The sequence below is a fragment of the Carcharodon carcharias genome, chromosome 5 (assembly GCF_017639515.1).
Source record: "Carcharodon carcharias isolate sCarCar2 chromosome 5, sCarCar2.pri, whole genome shotgun sequence".
NCBI classification, from domain to species: domain Eukaryota; kingdom Metazoa; phylum Chordata; class Chondrichthyes; order Lamniformes; family Lamnidae; genus Carcharodon; species Carcharodon carcharias.
The window spans coordinates 14,664,670-14,690,320 of record NC_054471.1 but is presented as its reverse complement, the minus strand read 5'-3'; the positions used below and the strand labels follow the sequence as shown (position 1 = coordinate 14,690,320).

General features: G+C 41.6%; 1 protein-coding gene across 7 annotated transcripts in view; it reads right to left on the bottom strand.

Moving 5' to 3' along the window:
* The window catches only part of tjap1 (tight junction associated protein 1 (peripheral)), a 443,700-nt gene that overhangs the window by 398,925 nt on the left and 19,124 nt on the right, over positions 1-25,651 (bottom strand). Inside the window, exons 2-4 of one of the 7 annotated variants that reach the window (XR_005943126.1) lie at positions 23,643-23,767; positions 22,509-22,653; positions 21,711-22,382 (exon numbers count right to left, since the gene is read on the bottom strand). The exons of 4 other annotated variants lie outside the window; for them this stretch is intronic. The gene's annotated coding sequence lies outside the window, so the exon portion shown is untranslated. Of the gene's footprint in view, positions 1-21,710; positions 22,383-22,508; positions 22,673-23,642; positions 23,768-25,651 lie in introns of those variants that run through there. 2 more of the 7 variants (XR_005943127.1, XR_005943125.1) reach the window with 2 other exon arrangements.

Sequence of the window (25,651 nt, the reverse complement as noted above, 5' to 3'; positions counted from 1 at the left end):
CTTATTTCCACAAATAGGTTTGTGAGACTGCAATAGCTTTTCCAAAATTACTTTGACAATTGTTTGGAAAGTAGCGTAATATTTAATATAAATTTTCAAGCACCCCTTCATTATCCAAACTGATTAGAGGAAAATCAATTTCACAGTCCTGCACTTCTACTACCTCATCATCCACCATCACTAATACCTCTTTTTGTTCCTCTTCCCTGTCAAAGTGCTTTTTAAGCATATTTACATGACACTCCCTCTGCTTTTTTCTTCTATCTAGAGTATCTATTAAGTAGTTTACTTCACTCAATTTCTTTTCAATCTTGTAAGGCCCACTAAATCTTGTATTTAATCAATCACCTAGTACTGGTAACTAAACTGGTACTTGCTCTCCAGAAACAACACTGAGTCTTAGCTTTCTTATCTGCCTTCAATTGCTGTGATGTCTTTGAGTGTTCCCTAGCCAACTCTCATGCTCTATTCAATCTTCCCCTGAAATTTGTTACGTAATCCAGAAGAATAGTTTCTGAATTTTGACCCACCAATTTCTCATGAATCAATTTCAGTAGTCCCCTTACTTCATGACCAACTAGTTCAAAAGGGCTAAAACCAACCGATGCATCAGGAGTATCTCTAACAGCAAATAACAAAAATGGAATTCCTGTATCCCAATTCTGTCAATAATCCTGACAGTATGCTCTTGTCATATTTTTTCAAGGTTGATACTACCTTTCCAAAGCTCCTCGTGACTCCGGATGATAAACTGTTGACTTAAACTGTTTTATCCCCAAACTGTTCATTACCTCCTTAAACAGTTTTGACATGAAATTTGACCCCATATCTTGAAAAAAATTTAATTAATTCCTCCACAATCTTTTTAGTTGTAATATTTCTTAAAGGTACCACTTCAGGAAACCTGCCAGACGCATCCATTATTGTAAGTAAATACCGATTTCCACTTTTAGTCTTAGAAAGGGGTCCTACAAAATCAATCCTGACCATGGTTAAAAGGCTCTTCAAATGCTGGTATTGGGATTAAAGACGCCAGCTTAATCACTGCTTGTGATTTTCCTGTTATTTGACATGTATGACAAGTCTACAGAATTTGACTACATTCCTATGCAATCCTGGCCAAAAAAAATACCACTGTATCTTTTCCTGTGTCTTCCTAATTCCTAAATGTCCCTCCATTGGAATTTCATGAGCATCCTTAGAATCTCATTTCTCTACCCTAATGGGATAACAATCTGATGCATTTCACTCCAGCTTTCATTTGCTGAGACATGATCTGACCTCCACTTCCTCATTAAAATATCTCCCCGAAGGTAATAATATACTGAAGTATATTTTGCTTCTGCTTCTGAATAAGCTTTCTGATATAACTGCTCTAATTGCAAAACATTTTTCTGTACTCCACTAACCTCCTTAAGTTAAACACTTCAGCTGAATTGTCCTTTATTCTTTCCTCCTGAACTTTTCTGTACCCCAATAATTCCAACAGATTTTTCCTTTAATTTTCAACGCACTGACTTCATGTGCCCGCCCCACTTTATTTCACCGAAAACACCTCAATTTTCGAATGTCACTTCTACCTTCAGCACCTTCCTATTTATTGAGAAAAAAACTTGCTAGGATTTTCCAGCTAATCCTTCTCTTCCCTGACTACTTATCTTCCTTTCACTTTCCCACTTTTTACCCTTTTCCAATTTAAAAGGTGATGAAAAAAAGATTTAGCTCTATGTACTAACTCATAATCATCAGCTATCTCTGCTGCTTGTCTTACAGAGTCAACCTTCTGATCCTCCACATGAGTTCTCACTACCGAAAGGATTGAAACTTTAAATTCTTCCAAAAGAATTACTCCTAAGAGATATATGTTTACATAGAGCATAGGTTGTCTCTATTTTTAACGCCCATATCCACTGGTCAAAATTACATTATTTTACTCTTTCAAACTCAATATAAGCTTGCCCAGGCTGTTTCCTCATATTCCTATATTTCTGCCTGTCTACTTTAGGAACCAAATTATGTGCACTCAAACTAGCCTTTTTCACCACATCATAATTCACCAACATTTCTGCTGATGGTGAAGCATATACCTCATGCGCTCTACCCACTAACTTTGATTGTAATAATAACGTCTAGTTTTTCTGTGACCATTTCATCTGTTTAACTAGCTTCTCAAATAAAGAATGCTTCAATATCTTTTTCCTCAAACTTTGAAAGAGCTTGTACACATTTAAACATCTCCCCACTAGGTTCTACTCTGGAGATAAGTCCTTCCTCATCAACAGGCATCTCTTTTTTAACTGCAATTTCAGTTGGAATTCTCTCTCTCTTTCTCATTCCTCCTTCTCTATCTTCACAATTTTTCATTCCCTTTTATAAGCCACTTCTCTGTCCTTCGCTTCTAATTCAAGATTTTAAAGTTCCTTTGCTTGTTCAAATTCAAGCGTCTTCATTCGTAACTGAAGTCTTACTACCTCCAGCTGTGACTCACTAGTGTCAGGTATCACTTCCAACTGTAGATACTGTGCCATATTTTTAATTAAATCTGATTTTCTAGCCCCACAGATAACCCCAATTTTAAGTTATCTGCCAACTCTGTTAACTTACATTTGGTTATTTGTTGCAACCCAGAGATATATCTTCTACTCCCAGGTAAGTCTTTACAATTGCCAAAGCCATCTTGCAGTTTCACCACTTGTAAAGTACCTCACCAACTCCTGAATTCAAAGTGCTTCTCATACTCGTAGCCTTAAGATTCACCAATTCCAACCAAGCAAGGAATTATAATTTTTATCCCACCAATTGTTATGACACAGCAGTTTGTAAAGGCTGAATTATCTAAAATCCCAGAGGGAAACTTTAAATAACTGTCATAACCTATATTTTCAATTGGAATGTTCTGAGTTGCAGCTCTAAATTCAGGAATAAGACTACCAGTTATCACAAGATTTTTTTGTCAAACTAAATGAAACATTTATTAATTTACAACAAATTGAACACAGACACATAGCTACAAATTACTATCATAATTTTTACCAAATTCCCAAAGTAATCTCCACTAAGGCAACAATAACCAATAGACTTAACCAGACACCAGGCACAAACCTTATGAATTCAAATGAGATTCCTTTCAATTTGGTTCCTTTGCAGGCAGTTGTAGGCTTGCACACAAAACTCGTTTGTTTTTTTGCCCAGCACTCCCCTTTGAATGTAAATTTTCATTGCATCACCAGGCCCTTTAAACCCCTTTCACAGTGCCAATTTTATTAGTAATATAAACATTGCTTGATGTCTCCTAGCTAGGTGCAAGATTTCACCCCCACTCTTGAATATTCAACAAAATGCAAAATGTACCTCTACCTACTGTTTACATCTCAAAACTACTATACATCAAAGCACCCAGACTAGCTGGCATTAATCCAATTAACACACACACAGATTAAACCTCTATTTTTAAAAAAATTCCAATAACATTATAAACATTAATATCTCTTCCTGACACCAACAATGTGGAAAATTGCCCAGTTATGTCCTGTACACAAAAAAAGACAAATCCAACCTGGCCAATTACTGCCCCATCAGTCTACTCTCGAACATCAGCAAACTGAAGGGGTCATCAACAGTGCTATCAAGCACCACTTGCTTAGCAATACCGTGCTCAGACGCTCAGTTTAGGTTCCTCCAGTGTCACTCAACTCCTGACCTCATTACAACCTTGGTTCAAACATGGGCAAAAGAGCTGAACTCTCAAGGTTATGTGAGAGTGACTGTCCTTCACAGTGTTAGGAACTAGAGATAGTTTTAAGACAGCTATGTGTATTTGTGAATGCGTGTGTGTTCCGAAAGGGGACAACTTGAGCTTTGGTTTCACTTTAACAGATGCTTGCATTTTAACTATGTTTTATGATTCTTGAAGGGAAGTTAAAACAAACACAAGGTAGAAAAAAAACTGCGTTGTTGCCTAGCAACAGAGGTCAAGAGAGACAGAGAAAATAGAAAAGTAGTTTCAGTTCAGTTGAAAAGAGTTGCCAGGAGCAGCAGCGTAGGAGAGGGAACTACAGAAAGCAGATTTCCTATAAGCACAAGAGAAAGGCCCCAAGCAGAACTTTAAGTTAAGTCAAAGGACAAGGGCAGGAACTTGGAACAAAATCCTGTAGAGTGGAAGTGAAAGTCAGGAGCAGAGGAAGGCTCCAAGCTTAAAAGGGAGAAAGCTGCAGGATGCAGACTTAAAACAAGATGGGCTTGCGAGAAACCAGAAGATTCAAGGAGACAGCCAAAGGTTGGTGACTTCTTACTTTGGGCATGTGAAGCAGCAGTGTTCTGTTAGCACAGCTGAGTATCTGAGCGTGAGTGCATGGAAGACAAAGCTTGAATGCATGTGGCGATCCAAGGGGAACATCAGAAGGAGAGTTTGAAACCTTGGAGGTGGACCCTTGTGAAAGGCATCCTAGACAAAGCGTCGTTTGGGACAAGATTCCATAGCAAGTTCTTCGAGAATGGAGATCGGAAACCCTTGGGAGAAAGGCGGAATTAAGTGAGACCAGTTGGAATTTGACCAAAGCTGGGCAGCTCACTGCTCCATGCTGCATTCTCCATAGCAACGCCTCAACCAGAGTCCACTTGCTAACCAATCAGTATGCTCTTCTCATGCAGCATAAATTGTTGTGCCTCCATTACTGCTGGTAATTTTTGGTGAGCTATCCTGATGAAGGCAAAATGAAAATCTTCAATAACATGGCTCTTTTTTCAGCAATTCTTTTGCTTTTCTTCAAGTAATCGCGTGGAATCTTCTTGATCCATCGAAGAGGGCATACAGGGTTTTGACTTAACATCTTATCTTAAACATGGCAACACTATTAGTGAAACATTCCCTATGTACTCAGCTTAGGTTATGTCCTCAAGTCTCTGGTTCTTGAACCCATGACCTCCCTATTTGGGTGGGAATGCTCTGGCTGAGCCAAAGCTGATATCTTATTCAGGCAGAGATTAAATGAGACCATCTCAGGGCAATTGCAGTGTTAATTTCACCAAGAGACATTTTACACTTTACAATAGCCAGCCATTGAGAAATTCTATTAAAATATCAATGTCATAAGGCTGACAAGATCTCAGTTAATCCGTTCACTATATAAAACAAGCTGCAACTGAGAATAAAGCATTTGTGCTTTGTGTCATAATATATACCACGTGCGTTGTGTTTGAGTTCAAAATGATACAATGAGGACTTAGGAAGGCTTTACGAATTAAGAGTTATAAGTATAATCCTTATCAGGTACTCAAAACCAGCTGGAAATGAACAATAACACTTTCTTCAGTTAGATCATTTCCATGGGAAGCATGGCATATTCATTCAGGTTTGGCAGTGATTTTAAGATAACCGTCCATGTAACTGATTTCAAAAATAAATTCACACACTGCCATGTCTCCTCACTAGATTTTCAAGAATCAGCTCTCTTTCAGGGATGAATAAAATAAAAAACAAAAACAAAAATATCTGGAAAAACTCAGCAGGTCTGGCAGCATCGGCGGAGAAGAGCACAGTTGACGTTTCGAGTCCTCATGACCTTCGTTCTGTTGAAGGGTCATGAGGACTCAAAATGTCAACTGTGCTCTTCTCTGCCGATGCTGCCAGACCTGCTGAGTTTTCCAGGTGTTTTTGTTTCGGATTTCCAGCATCCGCAGTTCTTTGCTTTTATGAATAATAAAATGTTGGTTTTGCCATTGTCACTACGCAGGTTCAAAACCTTGGTTGATGATGTCCCATTGATAAAAAATTCTGTGCTTTCTATTCAATGTTCTTCCACTGTGTAAAACGTAGTGCATCTCTGGGCTATTCCGATTATTGGCTCCAAAGCAAGATATTGACATATCAGTTCCAAAGAACACACTTTGCAGTTGAATATTGTGCTTCATGTGATACTCTTATTACTCCGAAACTTTTCAAAATCTTCTTTCCTGACACAAATAATATAATTCACATTGTACTATAAGGTGAGCTACTCATTGCAGGATTCCAAGCCTCTGACGTGCCCTTGTAGCCACAGTATTTATATGGCCAGTCCTGTTTGAATACTGGTCAACGGTAAGCCCCAGGGTGTTCATGGTGGGGGATTCAGTGACGAGAAAGCAAGAAGAGGACCGTGGGACAGAGAGTCAGCAGCAACCAGGGGAGAGTGCGAGAGTAAGACCCCATGCCAGGCAGTCAGCAGCACCTAGAGAGCTGACCTGTGTGAGAAGGGCAGCGGGAGATAAAAACCGGCGGTAGAGAGGGAGGCTCAGCACAGAGAGTGGACCTGCGTGAGAAGGGTAGCAGTGGCAGAGAACCCCTTCAGCCTGTTTCTACTTGTCATAGCCGAAGTGTGCTTCGGAACACAGGTAGGTGATTGGTGGGTATCTCTTCCGTGTCTCTTAAATCAGGAGACGTTATCACAGCTGAAGAATACAGTTAAGAAATTCACTTTTAAAATATACAACACCCAACTTAATTAATTAAATAGAATAGAGATGGCTGGGCAGGTAATGTGTTGCAGCTGGGGTATGTGAAGTCTTGTGGTGCAATCCACTGTGACCACATCTGCAGCAAGTGTTGGCTGCTCGAGGAACTTTGGTTCAGAGTTGATGAGCTGGAGTCCAAGCTGCTGACACTGCGACACATCAGGGATGGGGAGAGTTACCTGGACACTGTGTTTAAGGAGACAGCCACAACCCTTAGATTAATGACATCAAATTTGGACCATGGTCAGGGACAGGAGCGTATGACTGCAAGTTAGGCAGGTATGGGGATCCAGAATTTAGCTTTGGAGGAGCCTCAAACCAGTGCTCTAGTCCAATAGCTGCGATGTTCTTGCTCCAGGAAAGGGAGGATGAGAGAACTGACCACAGCATCATGGTACAGAACACTTTTCAAGTGGGGGAAAAAAGGGAAATCTAATAGTAATAGGGGATTGCATAGTGAGGGGAAAAGACACTGCTCTCCGCAGCAAAGACAGAGCCCCAAAGGTTGTGTTGCCTTTAACCTTTTCTGGTGCCAAGGTTAAGGACATCTCTTCTGGGCTGGAGAGGAGCTTGGAGTGGGGGGGGAAGGATCCAATTGTCTGGTTCACAAAGGTATGAATGACATAGGTAGGACTAGGAAAGAGATTTTGCTGAGGGACTATGAGCAGCTTGCGGTTAAATTAAAACAGCACCACAAAGTAATACACTCAGGATTACTACCTGAGCCAAGTGCAAATTGGGGTAGGGTAAATATGACTAGAGGGGTAAACATGTGGTTCCTAAATTGGTGTGCGAGAAATGGGTTCCGATTCACCGGGCACTGGCGACAGTACTGGGGAAAGAGAGAGTTGTTCCGTTGGGACAGGCTTCATTTGAACCATGCTGGGGCCAGTAGCCTGGTGAATCGGATGACGAGGGTTGTAGATAGGACTTAGTGGGGGGAGGGTTCAATGGAAGGGAAGTTTAAAAAATCAAAAAGAGAGCAGAAGTGCAGGGTAGTGAAGAGGCAAACGATGATCAAAGTGTGACAGGAAGGGGCAAAAAATATAAGATGGGTGCAGCAGAAATTAGAACCAGAATGAGTAATGATAAAAACTCAAAGCTTAAGACTCTTTGTCTGAATGCACGCAGCATTTGTCACAAGATAGATGCGTTAACGACACAAATAGAAATAAATGAATATGATTTGTTAGCTATTAGAGACATGCTTGCAGGGCGACCAAGCTTGGAAACTCAATATTCAAGGATATTCGACATTCAGGAAAAATAGGGAAAAAGGAAAAGTAGGTGAGGTAGCTTTGTTAATAAAGGATGGTATCAGTGCAGTGGTGAGTAGTGATATAGGTACAATGGATCATACTGTGGAATCAGTTTGGGTGGAAATAAGGTATAGCTGGGGGAAGAAGCCTCAGGTGGGAGTCATCTATCAGCTCCCGAAGAGTTGCCTCACTGTAGGACAAGGTATAAATCAGGAAATAATGGAGGAATGAAATAAGGGCGCTACAATTGTCATGGGTGATTTTAATCAGCATATTGACTCCACAAATCAGATTGTCAGAGCTAACATGGAAGACGAATTTGGAGAGTGCATCAGGGATTGTTTTTGTTTTGGATTTCCAGCATCCGCAGTTTTTTGCTTTTAAATTAAAGAACGGGTCCTCAAGGGCTATAACCTCCGGATTACTACCCGAGCCACGTCAAATTGGCATAGGGACGTAAAAACTTGGCTAAAGGAGTGTTGCGGGAAAGAGGGGTTCCATTTCATGGGGCACTGGCATCAATATTGGAACAGGAGGGATCTGTACTGTTGGGACGGTCTCCACCTGAACCGATCTGGGACCAACGTTCTGGTGAAAAGGGTAAATAGGGTGGTCAACAGGACTTTAAACTAAAAAGGGGGGTAAAACGCCAAGAAGTATGACTAATGGGGATAAAAAAGCAGCAGATTAGCATGGGGGGGGGGGTGGATTCAACTTCATGGAAAATTATGAAAAAACTGAAAAGAAAGGAGAGCCCAGGGGAGGCTATTAAAGTCCCCGGAACACACAATAGGACAGAGTGTTTGGAAAGGGCTAGGTATCTAACTTCAAGCACATCAGATAAAGGGACGACAATGAGAAAGGGGGTGGGAAATACAGGACTGAAGGTGTTGTATCTGAATGCATGCAGTATACGAAATAAGGTAAATGAGCTTGTGGCGCAGATTGAAATTGGCAGGTATGATGTGGTGGGCATCACGAAGATATGGCTGCAAGGGGATCAGGACTAGGAGCTAAATATCCAAGGATATACATCCTATCGAAAAGACAGGCAGGTTGGCAGAGGGTGTGGGGTTGCTTTGTTAGTAAGAAATGAAATTAAATCAATAGCAAGAAATGATGTAGGGTCAGATGATGTAGAATCTGTTTGGGTAGAGTTGAGAAACCACAAAGGTAAAAAAAACCATAACGGGAGTTATGTACAGGCCTCTGTACAGTGGTCAGGATATGGGGCACAAGATACACCAGGAGATAGAAAAAGCGTGTAAGAAAGGCAAAGTTACACTGATCATGGGGGATTTCAATACGCAGGTTAGACTGGGAAAAATCAGGTTGGTAGTGGATCCCAAGAAAAGGAATTTGTAGAATGTCTACGAGATGGCTTTTTGGAGCAGCTTGTGGTGGAGCCCACTAGGGAACAGGCAATTCTAGATTTAGTGATGTGTAATGAGGCAGATTTATTAAGGAAGCTTAAGGTGAAGGAACCCTTAGGAGGAAGTGACCATAATATGATAGAATTTACCTTGCAATTTGAGAGGAAAAAGCTGGAATCAGATGTAACGGAATACAGTTGAATAAAGGCAACTGCAGAGGGATGAGGAAGGAACTGGCCAGTATTGACTGGGAGATGAGCCTAGCAAAAAAGATAGTGGAACAGCAATGGCAGGAGTTTCTGGGAGTAAGTTGGGAGACACAGCAAAAATTCATCCCTAGGAAGAAGCAGCATACTAAAGGGAGGACAAGGCAACCATGGCTGACAAGGGAAGTCAGGGACAGCAAAAAAGCTAAAGAGAAAGCATACAATGCGGCGACGAGCAGTGGGAAACCAGGGGATTGGGAAGCCTACAAAGACCAACAGAGGACAAATAAAAAAGAAATAAGGAGGGAGAAGATTAAATATGAGGGTAAACTAGCCAGTAATATAAAAGAAGATTGCAAGAGTTTTTTTTAGATATATAAGGGGTAAGAGAGAGGCAAAAATAGACATTGGGCCGCTGGAAAATGTCACTGGAGAAGTAGTAGTGGGGAACAAAGAAGTGGTGGAGGAACTGAATAGGTACTTTGCATCAGTCTTCACGGTGGAAGACACGAGTAACATCCCCAAAGGTCAAGAGAGTCAGGGGGCAGAGGTGAGTATGGTGGCCATTACCAAGGAGAAGGTGCTAGGAAAACTGAAAGGTCTGAAGGTGGATAAATCACCTGAACTAGATGGATTACACCCTCGAGTTCTGAAGGAGATAGCTGAAGAGATAGTGGAGGCGTTAGTGGTGATCTTTCAGGAATCAATGGAGTCTGGGAGGGTCCCAGAGGACTGGAAAATCACTTATCTAACCCCTCTATTTAAGAAGGGAGTGAGGCAAAAAACAGGAAATTACAGGCCAATTAGCCTGACCTCGGTTGTTGGTAAGATTTTAGAGTCCATTATTAAGGATGAGATTTCAGAATACTTGGAAGTGCATGATAAAATAGGGCAAAATCAGCAGGGTTTCATCAAGGGGAGGTCATGCCTGACAAATCTGTTAGAATTCTTTGAGGAGATAACGAATAGGTTAGACAAAGGAGAGCCAATGGATGTTATCTACTTGGACTTCCAGAAGGCCTTTGACAAGGTGCCGCACAGGAGGCTGCTCAGTAAGATAAGAGCCCATGGTGTTAGAGGCAAGGTACTAGCATGGATAGAAGATTGGCTGTCTGGCAGGAGGCAGAGAGTGGGGTTAAGGGGATCCTTCTCAGGATGGCGGCCAGTGACTAGTGGAGTTCCGCAGGGGTCAGTGTTGGGACCACAACTTTTCACTTTATACATTAATGATCTAGATGAAGGAACTGAGGGCATCCTGGCTAAGTTTGCAGATGATACAAAGATAGGTGAAGGGACAGGTAGTATTGAGGAGGCTGCAGAAGGATTTGGACAGGTTAGGAGAATGGGCAAAGAAGTGGTAGATGGAATACAACGTGGGGAAGTGTGAGGTCATGCAGTTTGGTAGGAAGAATAGAGGCATAGACTATTTCCTAAATAGGGAGAGAATTCAGAAATCTGGAGTGCAAAGGGACTTGGGAGTCCTAGTCCAGGATTCTCTTAAGGTTAACTTGCAAGTTGACGCGGTAGTTAGGAAGGCAAATGCAATATTGGCATCTATTTCGAGAGGACTAGAATATAAAAGCTGGGATGTGCTGCTGAAGCTTTATAAGGCTCTGGTCAGACCACATTTAGAATATTGTGAGCAATTTTGGCCCCATATCTCAGGAAGAATGTGCTGGCCCTGGAGAGGGTCCAAAGGAGGTTCACGAGAACGATCCCAGGAATGAAAGGCTTAACATATGAAGAACATTTGAGGACTCTGGGTCTATACTCGATGGAGTTTGGAAGGATGAGGGGGGATCTGATTGAAACTTACAGAATACTGAAAGACCTGGATAGAGTGGACGTGGGGAAGATGTTTCCATTAGTAAGAGAGACTAGAACCCGAGGGCATAGCCTCAGAGTAAAGGGAAGACCTTTTAGAACAGAGATGAGGAGAAACTTCTTTAGCCAGAGAGTGGTGAATCTATGGAATTCATTGCCACAGAAGGCTGTGGAGGCCAGGTTATTGAGTGTATTTAAGACTGAGATAGAGAGGTTCTTGATTGGTAAGGGGATCAAAGGTTACGAGGAGAAGGCGGAAGAATAGGGTTGAGAATGATTGAATGGCAGAGCAGACTCGATGGGCCGACTGGCCTAATTTCTGATCCTATGTCTTACTTCGTGATACAGAAAAGATCTTTCCTCCCATTAGCTCCTTGCTTATCTGATCTTTGGGATATTTATGGTATCTCCCACCGTGGCTGGTGTTCTTGTGCATGAAACAAAATGTTAGCATGCAGGTGCAGCAAGTAATTAAGACGGCAAATGGAATCTTGGCGTGTGTTGCTAGGGGGCTTAGAGTTTAACAATACCCAAGTCTTGTTACAACTGTAAAGGGTGTTCATGAGGCCACACCTGGAGTACTGTGCACAGTTTTGGTCCCCGTATTTAAGAAAGGATATACTGGCATTGGAGGCAGTTCAAAAGAGATTCACTAGGCGGATTCTTGGGATGAAGGGGTTGACCTATCAAGAACTGCTAAACAGGTTAGGCCTTTATTTATCTGAGTTTAGAAGAACGAGAAGAGATATTATTGAAACGTACAAGATTCTGAGAGGGCTTGACAGAGCAGATGTTTCCACAAGTGGGGGAATCTCGAACTAGGAGACATAGTTACAGAATAAGGGGACACTCATTTAAAACTGAGATGCATAGGAATTTCTTCTCTCAGAGGGTAGTGAATGTCTGGAATTCTCTACCCCAGAGAGCTGTGGAGGCTAGATCGCGAAGTATTTAAAGAGAAGGTAGATAGATTTTTGAAATATCAGGGAGATGAGAGCTATGAGGAGCTGGCACAAAGGAGGAGTTGAAGCCTGGGGCAGATCAGCCATGATCTTATTGAATGGCGGGGCAGTCTTGAGGGGCCGAATGGCCTACTCCTGCTCCTATTTCTTATGTTCTTATTGAATGTCAAGGGGCAATGGTTAGATTCTCTTTTGTTGGAGATGGTCATTGGCTGGCATTTGTGTGGCACGAATGTTACTTGCACTTGTCTGCCCAAGCCTGGATATTGTCCAGGTCTTGCTGCATTTGGACACGGACTCCTTTAATATGAGTTGTCACGAATGGTGAACATCCCCACTTCTGACCTTATGATGGAAGGAAGGTCATTGATGAAGCAGCTGAAGATGGTTGGGCTGAGGACACTACCCTGAGGAACTCCTGCAGCGATATCCTGGAGCTGAGATGACTGACCTCCAACAACCACAACCATCTTCCTTTGTGCTAGGTATGACTCCAACCAGTGGATTGTTCCCCCACTGCCCCGATTCCTATTGACTCCAGTTTTGCTAGGGGTCCTTGATGCCACATCCAGTCAAATGCTGTCTTGATGTCAAGGGCAGTCGCTGTCACCTCATCTTTGGATTTCAGCTGTTTTGTCCATGTTTGAACCAAGGCTGTAATGCAATCAGGAGCTGAGTGGCCCTGGCAGAACCCACACTAAGCATCAGTGAGCAGTTAATTTCTAAGCCAGTACCGCTTGATAGCACTGTTGGTTAACAGTTTACTGATGCTCGAGAGTTATCGTAGACCGAACGTCAGACAAGCAGTCTAATGACCTAGAGGTAACAGAAAGGTCAAAAAAGATAGTGAAGAGGAGCTGAATGGCAATAAGAAATATCAGGTTATAAGGTCCACAGAAAAGATAGGAAGAATTATAGAAGCAAGAGTAGTCGTCTTAGAGGTGAAGGATGAAATCCGTTCAATGGAGATGAGATATAAGTGCTAACCAGGTAAACTTTAAGGGTCGAATCAAGAAATAGAAAAGGATTTAAGATTGTTCTGGAAGTTGCGTATAAGCCCCCAGTCGTAGCTGTGAAGTGGTAGATTGTATAAATGCTGAGATTAGACAAACATGTCGCAAAGTCACAGTCGTTTAAATGGGAGATTTTAATTTTCAAAGAGGTTGGGATAAACAGACTAGCACATCAGAAAGGAAGTGAATTTCTTGAGTGTTTCTGGGATAGTTTTTGGTAAAAATGCCCTATAACCAACAAGTGGAAAAGCTATATTAGTTTTATTACTGAGCAGATTTAGCCATCAACCTAACGATGCATGAACATTTATCTAATAATAATCATAATATGACTAAATCCAATGGAGTGTTTGAAACGGAGAAATGTGAAACAGCCGTTAAGATTCGAGAGTTAGGTAAGGCTGACTTCAATGTAATGTGACAGGGACTCACGACAGTAAATTGGGAAGTTACAGGCAGCAAATCAGTGGAAGGTGTTCACTAAAGAAAGCAACATGATGTAGAGCCAAGTTATACCCCTAAAGGTCAAGAGCTCTACTTGCCAAAAAAAAGCCATGGATAACTTAAGAGGTAAGAGACAACATAAAACTAAAAGAAAAAGCATGCAAAAAAGCACTGAACCTGGCAAACAGGAGAAGTACAAAGAACAGGAAAGAGTGGCAAAATATACAACCATATGATTTAGGAGTAGGTCTCATGAGCCGGCTCTGCCATTCAATAAAATCATGGCTGATCCGACTGTGGCCTCAACTTCACATTCCTGTTCACCTCCAATATCCTTTGACTCCCACATCAATGAAGAATCTATCTAATTCAACCTTTAAAATATTCTCTGTCCACTGTCATCAATATCCTTGTGGAACCTGACAGCATGTTAAGAAGGGGCCTATAAACAACCCCCATAAGTGACCTTTACTATTTCTCATCTCCACCCAAACTAATTCTACACGTTCATCTTTAGAACTAAGGTCATCTCTCTCTACAGTACTGTCATCCTTAATTAGCAGAGATACCCCTCCACATTTTCCGAGCTTCCTGTCCTTCTGAAATGTCATGGACCCTTGAATATTCGAGTCCCAGCCTTTGTCATCCTGCAGCCTTATCTCTGAAATGGCTATCAGGTATCATCTTTATTTCTATTGGGGCTGTCTATTCACCTGTTTTTTCAACGAATGCTACATGCATTCAGATAGAGCCTTTAACTCTTTTTCCATTTTTGCAGTCTCTGGCCTTATCTGCCAGCACAATCTTTAGTCAGGTTCTGATTAACACCTCTCTTATTGCCACATTGATCCTTTGCTTGGTCTTCCCTCTTTAATTGATTACATCTTCCCACACTTGATCCCTTGCCCCCACTATTTAGTTTAAAGCCCTCTTGACCGCCAAATGTTATACAACTTGCCAGAACACTGGTCCCAGCATGAATCAGGTGAAGACCATCCTAACAGTACAGCTCCTACTTTCCCGAGTAGTGGTGCCAGTGCCCCATGAATCGAAACTTACTTCTCCCACACCAATCTTTGAGCCACACATTAACTCTCTAATCTTATCTACTCTGCCAATTTGCTCGTTGCTCAGGTAATAATCTGGGGATTATTAGCTTTGAGGTTTGTCATGAACCCTAGCTGAGGTTACCCCTGGACAAGCCTGATCCCAGAGTGGAACCCAGCTTGACTAATCCTAACTTTTAATTAGTTTGTTTAGGTAACGTGGAGAGGGGCTACTGTACACTCACATAAGTCAGCTGATGAACTCTTAACAAAGGAATAAAACATTTATTCAATAAGAAAAGATTAACTATATTACAATACTCCTTCACCCACAACTATACCTTTACAGATATATACAGATTTACAAGGGTAACACAAGTTACAAAAGCTATCTTATACTCTAATATCCATGGGAAGTAACAGTCCATGTACCAATCGGCACCCTGTGGTGAGACACACCACATTCTGAAACCAAGTGACGGACGCCACCTCAACCAGATGCTATGGGTCTCCCCTGCTGCCGCTTGTCACAATGTGAGCCAACCAGTCTCACTGCAGTCCGTCTTTCACACAAGAGTTTCCAATCTCCACTCTCCGAGAGCTCACCTTGAAATCTTCTCCCAAACTGACGCTTTCTCTCAGGTGCCTTCGGCAAGGGTTCACCTCCAGGGTTTGGAGCTCTCCTTCCGATGTTCCTCTTCCCTGGGTCGCGGCATACATTCAAGCGGTCTTCCTTGCACTCTCTCACAGACTCAGCCGTCAACAGTACTACTGCTTCACACACCCATAGTAAAGAGTTACAGACCTTCAGCCGTCTATTCGGACCTTCTCGCTTTAAATCTGCTTTCTGCAGCTTTTGTCTCTTTAAATCAGAAGCTTGGAGCCTTTCTTCCTACCCCTCACTCATCTTCATTAAAAGGGCCTTTTTCAGGTTCCTGTCCTTCCTTTGACTAGAAGGTCTGATTGGAACTTTCCCAAGTTTCTCACTCCTTTGGCCTTGTGACCTTTCCCGGTGTCCAGTCTCTCTGGAGTCATGGCTTCAAACTGCTGTCTCTTTAGTTTTTCTGTGTGTGTCTGTCTGTGGGAGGGACCTGCCTCTCTGGGCCCGTTGCTAGGCAACAGCCCAATCCTTCCACCTTAGCTGCAACAGTTGTAAAAATCCCCATTAGAAATTCAGGCACCTTTTTAAAGTGAAACTAAAACTCAATTTGATCTTTCTTAACAAGACAGATGCAGAAATACAAATCAAACTTAAACTTTAAAGCTGAAACTCATTCCTAGCACCCACAAACAGAAATATAACTTACTTAAACTATCTCTATTTCCTCACATGTTCTGCTTTTTAATTTAGGCTCTAGCTGCTCATACTCCCAAAGCAGAACCTCTTAGCTAGTCCTAAGTCTATGGTACATATGTGGACCTCCAGCACTTGATCCTCCCCATTCAACTGCAAATTTTTTCAAGCCCAGAGCAGACATCCTGGAACCTGGCACCAGGCAGCCAACAGAGCTTTCTGACACTCATTCCCGGCTTCAAAGAACTAACCCCTGACTATACTGTCCCCTAGCACCACTACATTTCAATTAGCTTCCCCCAACTTGAATGGCTTCCTGTACCATGGTCAATTAGCTGATCCACCCTGCAGCCCCCACTTTCACATAAGCAGATTGAAAGCCCTTGAACCTACATACAAACATAGAATTAGGAGCAGGAATAGGCCATTCAGCCCCCAAGCCTATTTCACCATTCAATAAAACGATGGCTAATTTGATTGTGACCTCAACTCCATATTCCCCCTTCCCCCAATAACCTTCCACTCATTCATTAGTCAAGAATCTATCTACCTCTGCCTTAAAATATTAATTGCTCCCGCATCCACCGGTCTCTGGAGAAGAAAGTTCCAAAGATTCATGACCCTCAGCAGAAATTTCTTCCCATCTGTCTTAAATGGGAGACCCCTTATTTTTAAACTGTGACCCTACTTCTAGTCTCTCCCACAAAGGGGAACATCCTGGGGGTTACTATTGACCAGAAACTGGACTAGGCATATAAGTACTGTGGCTACAAGAGCGGGTCAGAGGCTAGGAATCCTGTGATGAGTAACGCCTCCTGAATCCCCAAAGCCTGTCCACCATCTACAAGACACAAGTCAGGAGTGTGATGGAATGCTCTCCACTTGGCTGGATGAGTGCAGCTCCCACAACACTCAAGACGCTTGACACCATCCAGGACAAAGCAGCCCATCTGATTTGTACTACACCTGCAAACATTCACTCCCTCCACCTCCAACACACAGTGGCAACAGTGTGTACCATCTACAAGATACACTGCAGAAACTTACCAAGGCTCTTTAGGCAGCACCTTCCAAACCCAAGACTTCTACCATTTGCAAGAACAAGGGCAGCAGACACATGGGAACATGGCCACATGCAAGTTCCTCTCCAAGCCACTCACCGTCCTAACTTGGAAATGTATCGCTGTTCCTTCACTGTTGCTGGGTCAAAATCCTGGAACTCCCTCCCTAAAAGCACTGTGGGTGTACCTACACCACATGGGCTGCAGCGGTTCAAGACAACAGCTCACCAGCACCTTCTCAAGGGCAAATGGGGATAGGTAATAAATGTTGGCCTAGCCAGAGCCGCCCGCCCACATCCCATGAATGAATTTTTTTTTTTTTAAATCCTTTCAGCATCCACCCAGTCAAGTCCCCTCAGGATCTTATATGTTTCAATGAGATCACATCTCAATCTCTAAACTCCAATTCATACAGGCCCAGCCTGTCCAACCTTTCCTTATAAAATAATCCCCCATCCCAGGTACCAGTCAAGTGAACCTTCTCTGAAATGCATCTAATGCATTTAAATCCTTCCTTAAATAAGGAGACCAAAACTGTACACTGTATTTCAGATATGGTCTCAGCAACACCCTGTGCAACTGTAGCAAAATACTCCTACTTCTATATGCCATTCCCCTTCAATAAACAACATTGTATTTGCCTTCCTAATCACTTGCTGTACCTGTACACTAACTTCCTGATTCATGTACCAGGGCTCCCAGATCCCTCTGTACCTCAGAGTTCTGCAGTCTCTCCCATTTTAATTCTTCCTGCCAAAATGCTTAAGTTCACATTTTCCCACATTATATTCCATCTGCCAAATTTTTGTGCACTCACTTAACCTAAGTCCCTTTGCAGACTCCTACGTGTTCTTCACAACTTACTTTCCTGCCGAGCTTTATGTGATCAGCAAATTTAGCACCCATACATTCGATGCCTTCATCCAAGTCATTAACATAAATTGTAATCAGCTGAGACCCCAGCGCTGCTCCCTGTGAGACTCCACGCATGACATCTTGTCAATCCAAAATAGAGCCATTTATCCTGACTCTCAGCTTCCTGTTAGCTAACTAAACCTCTATCCATGCCAATACGTTCACCCCCAAACCATGAACTCTTATTTTGCAGTGCGGTCGGCAGACCTGGGAGCGACCAGGAAACAGGCTGCCATCTGCGATCGGCCCCTGGCCACGATTTCACCCTAGCTGGCCAATTAACAGCCTCCAGCATGAAACACCTGCTGATATGATCAGTGCTGTCTTGGTTAGGAGCGGGAGGAGGGCAGGCACTGAAGTCAGTGCAGGCACTGGGGAGGCTCACAGAAAGCTCCCTGAAGGCAGAGAGTGCCTCAGGGAGCTGAAGACTTCAAAAGTATCAAATAAAGGTTTTTAAATCTGGAAAAAAATGTCCACACAACACAAGCAGGCACCTGAGCATAGATTTTATTAAAATTCTATGCAGTTTTTTTTTAAATTTAACACTGGAAACCTCATCCCACCCTTGGATGAGGTTTCCTGAAAAATGCAAAGTCCACCTGGCCAATTCGCCCGCCCACCAAATGTAATGTTGGAATGGGCAGTGAAAAATCATAGTTAATTGCACCATTAATGGGCTTAATAGCCCTAATTGTGGGTGGATGCACTGCCGACTCTTGCAGCACCCGCCGACTGAAATACCCCGCGAGTGTGCGATGACATTGGAACGCTGGCCCGACATTATCACGCACTATTTCATGCGCAAGCATGTCGGGTGCACACCCGCATGCCAAGCGAAAAATTCTGCCCTAAATATATTTTCTCCCTTTTGAATCTTTAAATCCATTGCTTCAAACTTCCTTTGAAACTCAAACACTTCCAAATCTAGATCTTTCATGTTTCCATCTCGTCTTTGCTTTTGGGTCAATAAAACATGATATCCCCACTATTTGTTTACATATGAACTCCTGCTAGATACAACGATTTTCCTTGTCACTTTCTAATACCCCTTTAAATTTCAAACAACCTCTCAACTTATCTACAAATGCAAACGTTAGCTCCTCTATTTCAAAATGCCTTCTTTTACACCCTTTTATGATTTAAACCTTGCAGTCTGACTGTCTTCAGGTTAAAATCACACACACACACCACCCCCAACCCCCAGAAGCCTGCTTTAAAGTATCCCATAGTAAATTTTCTTTTACGTCTATCCTAAGGAGTGTGACTGCCTCCTGGTACAAAGTGCCCAGGTAACTTTCCCCCTCCCTGATGTGTTGCAGTGTCTGCAGCTCAGCCTCCGGCTCAATGACTGAAACGAAGCTCCTCAAGCCACAGAAACAAACAGATGTTTGCACCCTGGATCACACCAGCATTCAGGAGCTTCCACATTCTACAGCCGCAATACATCACCTGTCCTGCCATCTTTATTGCGTGAATTAATTCTTTTTCTGAATTTAAAATAAATACTGCTACTCCAAATAACCTTTGCTGCCAGTAAACTTTACCGTAAAGAATAAAACCTTACAATTACTAATAAATTATGAGTTTTGAAGGTAAACAAATAGTATGAGTTACATAAACAGTATAAAAAGAAACTTGCAAGACATATCACAATCAATACACAGAATGTTGACAATTTCATTAGGAAAAGGAGGGTGCTCAGAAGTAATCTGGGCCCCTTAACAACTGATAGTGATGCCATTGTCAGTGAAATTAAGGAAATTGCAGACATGTTGAATAGTTACTTGTATCCGTAGTGACAGTAGAGGAAGAGATCAGAATACCAGGCATCCCAAGAAAATTAATATTGAATCAGGGTCAGGAACTCAGCAAAATTAAAAATAAGAGAAATGAAGAAGTTAATGACACTAAAGATGACAAATCTTCAGAACCAAATGGTTTCTACTTCAGGGTTTTAAAGGAAGTAGATGAAACATTGCAAATGCCCAAACCCAAAGCTCACTCAATTTGGAAAATTGTGCACATCACTCAGTTATTTAAGAAAGATGAGAGAGAAACCAGGGAACTATAGATCAATTATCCTAAAACCTGTTGTCGGGAAATGACTGAAGTGTATAATTAAGGAGAGAATATCTTGAAAATTTTCAACCGATCAGAGAGAACCAGCATGGATCTGTAAACACGTCAGACCTGACAAATTTGATTACCTTTTCAAAAAGTTCAAAGTAATGCACAAGGAAATGTCTATGGATGTTCTTCATATTGTATTGCAGAATATGTTAATAATTGCTCATAAGAGATTGTTAGCCACAGTTGAAACACATGGAATTGAAAAAAGGGATAAAACAATAAATGAATAAAAATTAAAATAAGTAGATAAAAAAAATTTAAATTAAAAAGGGGATGCAGAGGAGAGTGTCCATGGTGAGTTCTGCTATTAACACAATCGGCTTTCTTAACGTTATGCCACTATCAGCACCTCCTTTAGCCTTTACCACTACCATTAACACTCCCTTTGCCTTTTTGCCCATGACATCTTCACCCCTTTTTTTTAATCCCTTTACCCATCCTTTTTTCCCCAACCACCAACCCCTCCCCAAAGGGGCCACGTTGTTACTTGTTCCATGTTGTGATTCCACTTAGTGCTTAGCCTTGTTCTGCTATTAACACATTCTGCTTTCTTACCTTTATGCCACTATCAGCACCTCCTTTAGCCCTTACCACTACCATTAACACACGCTTTGCCTTTTTATCCATGACATCTTTGTCAATCTCTCCTTAGCCCTACCTATTGCTGGTCTTCTATCCAGCTTCACCTGCTCCACCCCACCTTAAACAGTATAAATTTCATCACACTTATACTTCTCTTTAGCTCTGAAGAAGTCATACAGACCCGCAACTTTAACTCCGTTTCTCTCTCCACAGATGCCGTCAGACCTAAGTTTTTCCAGCCTTTTCTGTTTTTAATTTCAGATTTCCAGCATCCACAGTATTTTGCTTTTAACTCCATCAAATTTCTGACTTGTGCCTTGTAGATGGTGGACAGGCTTTCAGGGATCAGGAGGTATACAAAGTCAACTAGACATCATCTCATCCTTTACGCTGCCATAAACCAATCAAGGAACTAAAATGATAGATCATGAAATCCACACTGAATGCTTGCAGCTAAATTCCTCAAATTGGACTGAACTGCTTCATGTTGTGCATTTAAACTACAATGCCAGGTGGAAAAAGGAAAGGAATTGCAGGAAAGCAAGGAAGTGGGTGGGTGGGTGGGGTGGGGTGGGGGTGGGGGGGGGGTGCAGGTGGGGAGCAGCGAGACGGTAGGGGGAAGCTTACTCAACCCTCCAGAAAAATAAATTCGACCAGAAATGAAATAATGGGGTGGGTTGTAAAATCATTCCATAGAAATTAAATCACTCAAGGCAATGTATTGCACAGCAGCCAAGAGGATACCAAGTCATTTTTGAATGGTGAAATAAAGCATTCTTCCATTAATCATTTTACCAGTTTCCTTATCATAGTATCATGGAAATTTACAGCATGGAAGGGGGCCATTTGCCTATTGTGTCGGCGTCGGCCTAATCCCATGTTCTAGCTCATGGTCTGTAGCCTTTTAGGTTACAGCATTCAAGTGCACACTCAAGTGCTTTTTAACAGTGTTACAACAAAGTTAGGGGGAGTGAACTGACTCCTCTCTTTGTGCCACTCCTGGGTTGGTTATAACATAGTTTGAATTTAAAAAACAGGTCATATTGCAAATTCTATATATATGCTTAACTGTGCTTAGCTCGGTGTAAGAAATAAGCCAGCCAGGTTCCTTAAGTTAACAAGAGTGTTTTATTGCTAAAACTCATTCAAGCAAAGATGTAGAAATTAACAAAACGTTTAAACTGTACAAATACATCCAACTTCCCAGGATTGAAAAAAATCTCTCACAGAAAAAATATAAAAAAAGAAAAACATGCACACCCATTCACTATTAAATCTGATACAACTACGCTCATTCGCAAACTTATTACCCAGGTAATTCTGACTGGAGTTAAATTCAAGACAAAGCATCAACTAGCACATTCTTTTCCCTGCAATGTGGGTGATCTTTAAGTGTTGTAGCTGCTTTAGTAAACTCCACCAAAATAACTTGGCATTCTGAGTTTTGAATTTTTCCACAAAGATAATGGGGTTGTGGTCTGTACATACGAAGGTCTCCCTGTAGCCGTGGCAGACATATACTTCAAAGTAAGAGCCAGTAACAGTCCCAGGGTTTCCGTATCCACAGTGGAGTATATATTTTGGTGTTGATGTAGCTTTTTGGAAAAGTACCCCACAGGTCTCTCGATGCCCGACCCAACTTCTTGGAGCAGGATGGCACCTACCCACAGGTCACTAGCATCAATATCTACCTTGAAGGCTTTATCAAAGTTTGCAGCAGCCGGCACCGGTTTGTTGATTAAGATGACTTTCAGTCTCCCAAAAACCAGGTCCGGTAGCATCTGTGGAGAGAGAAACAGATTTCAAGTTTTGAGTCCAATATGAGTCTTCTTGCAGAACTCTGATCATGTCTCAGCTTACTCTGTCAGGTAGTCAGACATTGCAAAACCTCAACCATAGCAACTGACCTTCAGAATTTCCTCAATTTCTGTGAAGAGTGGCCTGATTCCAGTTCAGTGTCTCCCCTAGTCCTCAAAGATGGTCATCAGTAACACATTGTATGAAGACCTAGAAGCACCAACATGCTGGACCTTCATTTCACTTCATGCATTTCTGAATCAAGAGAGAAAATCTGCTGGGTAGTCAGTATTAATAAATATTAAACAGCCAGCCAGGTGGGAAGGCTCATAAACTAGGTGCTACGCGCTTGAGAAATACTTGGCATGTACTAATGCTTTTAGACATACACAGCAGTGTTTCATCATATTAACAGTGCATTATCAAAGCCAATAACACTTACAGTTCATTAACACCTATAGTGTTAAACAGAAAACTTGTTTACAAGACAAGCACATTTTCACCAAATCAAACCATATTTCTCAGATAATAAAAATTAATTGTACTGTAATAAAGTGCTAGATTATATAGCAATGGTATAATTTGTATGAATAAATCCATACAAAAAACCTAAGCTAAAGACCAGCTTAAGGTCTCTTGTGCTGACTGTCCTGTCAACTACTGAGTTGGAACATTAAATGAGATATTTAATGTTTTATTGAGGAGCAGCCAGAAACAATGTCCATTTTCAGAATGGATTCAGAATTTTCAGAAAGAATTGCTGCACTTTTATATATGACAGCCTCCTTCTGTGCTGTGGCCATTCTATGATTCTATATCATTCAATGCAGCACTTTTAGTGGTTATAAACTCTTGTTGGAAGTACAAGCAACATTGAGGATTGGTAGTTTTATAAAGCTGAGGAATATTTATCAGTACAAATTATACCAGAATAAATTACCATTGGTTCCTTGAGTTCTTGAAAGTTTGTCAATTCCACCATCCTTCTCAATTTGAGAAATCCACCAGTCTATCCTCAAGTTTGTTTAGATGCAGCACTACATTAGTGACCATATAATGGATGTGTGGCCCAAGATGGATGGGAAGAGAGCTGGAGTGGATTGAGAACTAAATAAATTTGAAATATATTTGTAGAAAGGTGGAAACAGGTTACGTGCAGTATGAGTAAAGGCAGAAGAGAGAAGAGACACAAGCTGGAGAAAATTTTTGTAAAATTGAAGATTTATTTCTGTAGTTATCCTTACTTTCTATTTGAACTGTTAAATTATTTTTGTCTTCTATCTGGTGTGCATACGCCATGTACTATCCCTGATTGAAACAGATGGTCACAGATGAACATGCTCCAAGAGTTTGCCAGTGTCAATGTATGCTGGGGAAAAAAGATGTTATATCAATAAGGCAAGAAAAGAAATCCAATACTATATTGATCAAAACATTATTCTTTTTGCTATTTTTAAAATGGACTTTCTGCTGAACCAAAAAAGATGGCTGCTACAAGTAACGTGACCACAGAATTGACTCTTTGTCTTGGAAGCTACCAACAGGAGATCCAAGAACAAAATAATCCTCCTCTCATCATTTTGGAATCTCACAGCCAAATAGAAGGATATTATAATAATGAAACCAAAGGACTCGCAGCTCCAAACTCATTATGCCTGCAGAGTTGTCCATAGACCCATCTCACACCGAGGACTATCCAGGTCTATTTCAAAAGGGGACCACTGAGGTGACATAGACATCACTTGCATCTTGATAAGTGGAGTCAGAGAGTCTGCCTAGACAATGGCTTCCCGAACCTCAATATGGATGGTAACTCTCAAAAGTTAATGGCTGGGACAATATCAGTCCTGAAATCAAAGCTAGTTCCAAGCACTAGATAAACATACCTTTTGAAATCATTGTGGAAAAAGGTCACATAACTTGAATGGCCATTTTAAAATCTCTATATTCTTTTGGGAACTGACAAACTACCAGTCTGCTGTTTAACATCCAACCAGTGAACACCAAGAAGCAGGACTCCAGGCTGGGCAGCTAGCTTCTTGAAGCCTGTCTCTGCTGGAAGATTTCCTACCATCCCATACAGAACTGACCCAGTCTCTGTGTACCTACTTCATCTTGCGGTATCAGCACTAACTATAAAGAGAATTCCACGACTCTGGTCTTCAGCCAGCTGAACTCGAATTCCTACATGAAAGCACTCCTCAATGGACTAACTCTGGACTCTGACAATCACGTGAACTAATATTCATTTCTGTGCTTCTTTTACTGTTACTACCCAGAGTTGTAAAACTTTTATTCTATTCTTCCTTACTTTGTATGTATGTTGTGATGACTTGAAAATGAATTCCTCTCACAGTAACTGAATATTTTCAATCTGATAATCAACAATTCTTTATAGTAACTAAGAACTAACAGATAATTGTAAAGGGAGCAAAAAGAGGTTAAGGTGACACCTGTGAGAAATATAAGCAAAATGAGAACTTTTAAAAAGGGGAACAAAGGAGCAAAGAATTCGCACTTTCAATCACTCTTGGTCAATCTGGGCGAGCCCCCAAATAACCGTTTGGCCAGGTTAGGAGGAGTGAGCTAACTTCTCCCCTAGTCCCACTCCTGAGTTAGTTATAACAGAATTGAATTTTCTTTTAAATCTGATGTTGCCAACTCAATGTGTACTAAAATGGTGTATAGCTGGGTGTAAGAATTAAGTCAGCCAGGTTACTTGAGTTAACAAGTGAATTAGTTTTAGTAATAAAACTCACTTAACACAAATTATTTACAAAAACGGTTTAAAATGTAGAAATGTGTCCACCTTCCCACTAATGCAGCACACACGCACACACACACAAATAAAACTTCATGGAGTATCAGATGTTAAAACTTGACCAATTAAAAAAAAAAGTTGGTCAGAAAAGTTATTCATGGATTGTCCGAATCCTCGTTCACAGCAACAGAGCCACTTTCCAGTGGCTGCTGGTACTTTAGTTTCTCACTGCAACAGTTGCTCTGCAGTTGTTGCTGGTGATTCTCTTTCCTCTTGAAGACAGTGGTGTTGAGGTGGAATCCTCCTTTAAGAACGTTTTCAGCAACAAGGTCTTCTGGTGGATTTTCAAAGCACAAACAAGGCTCAGCTTTGATGACAAAAGTTTCAGAGAGAGGTGTGGGGGGGGGGGGGTGGTGCGCGCACGCGGGTAAGGCTGTTGTCCTACTGCCTCTGTGGCAGTCTCTGTTAGTTCAAATCCAGTATATTTTATAC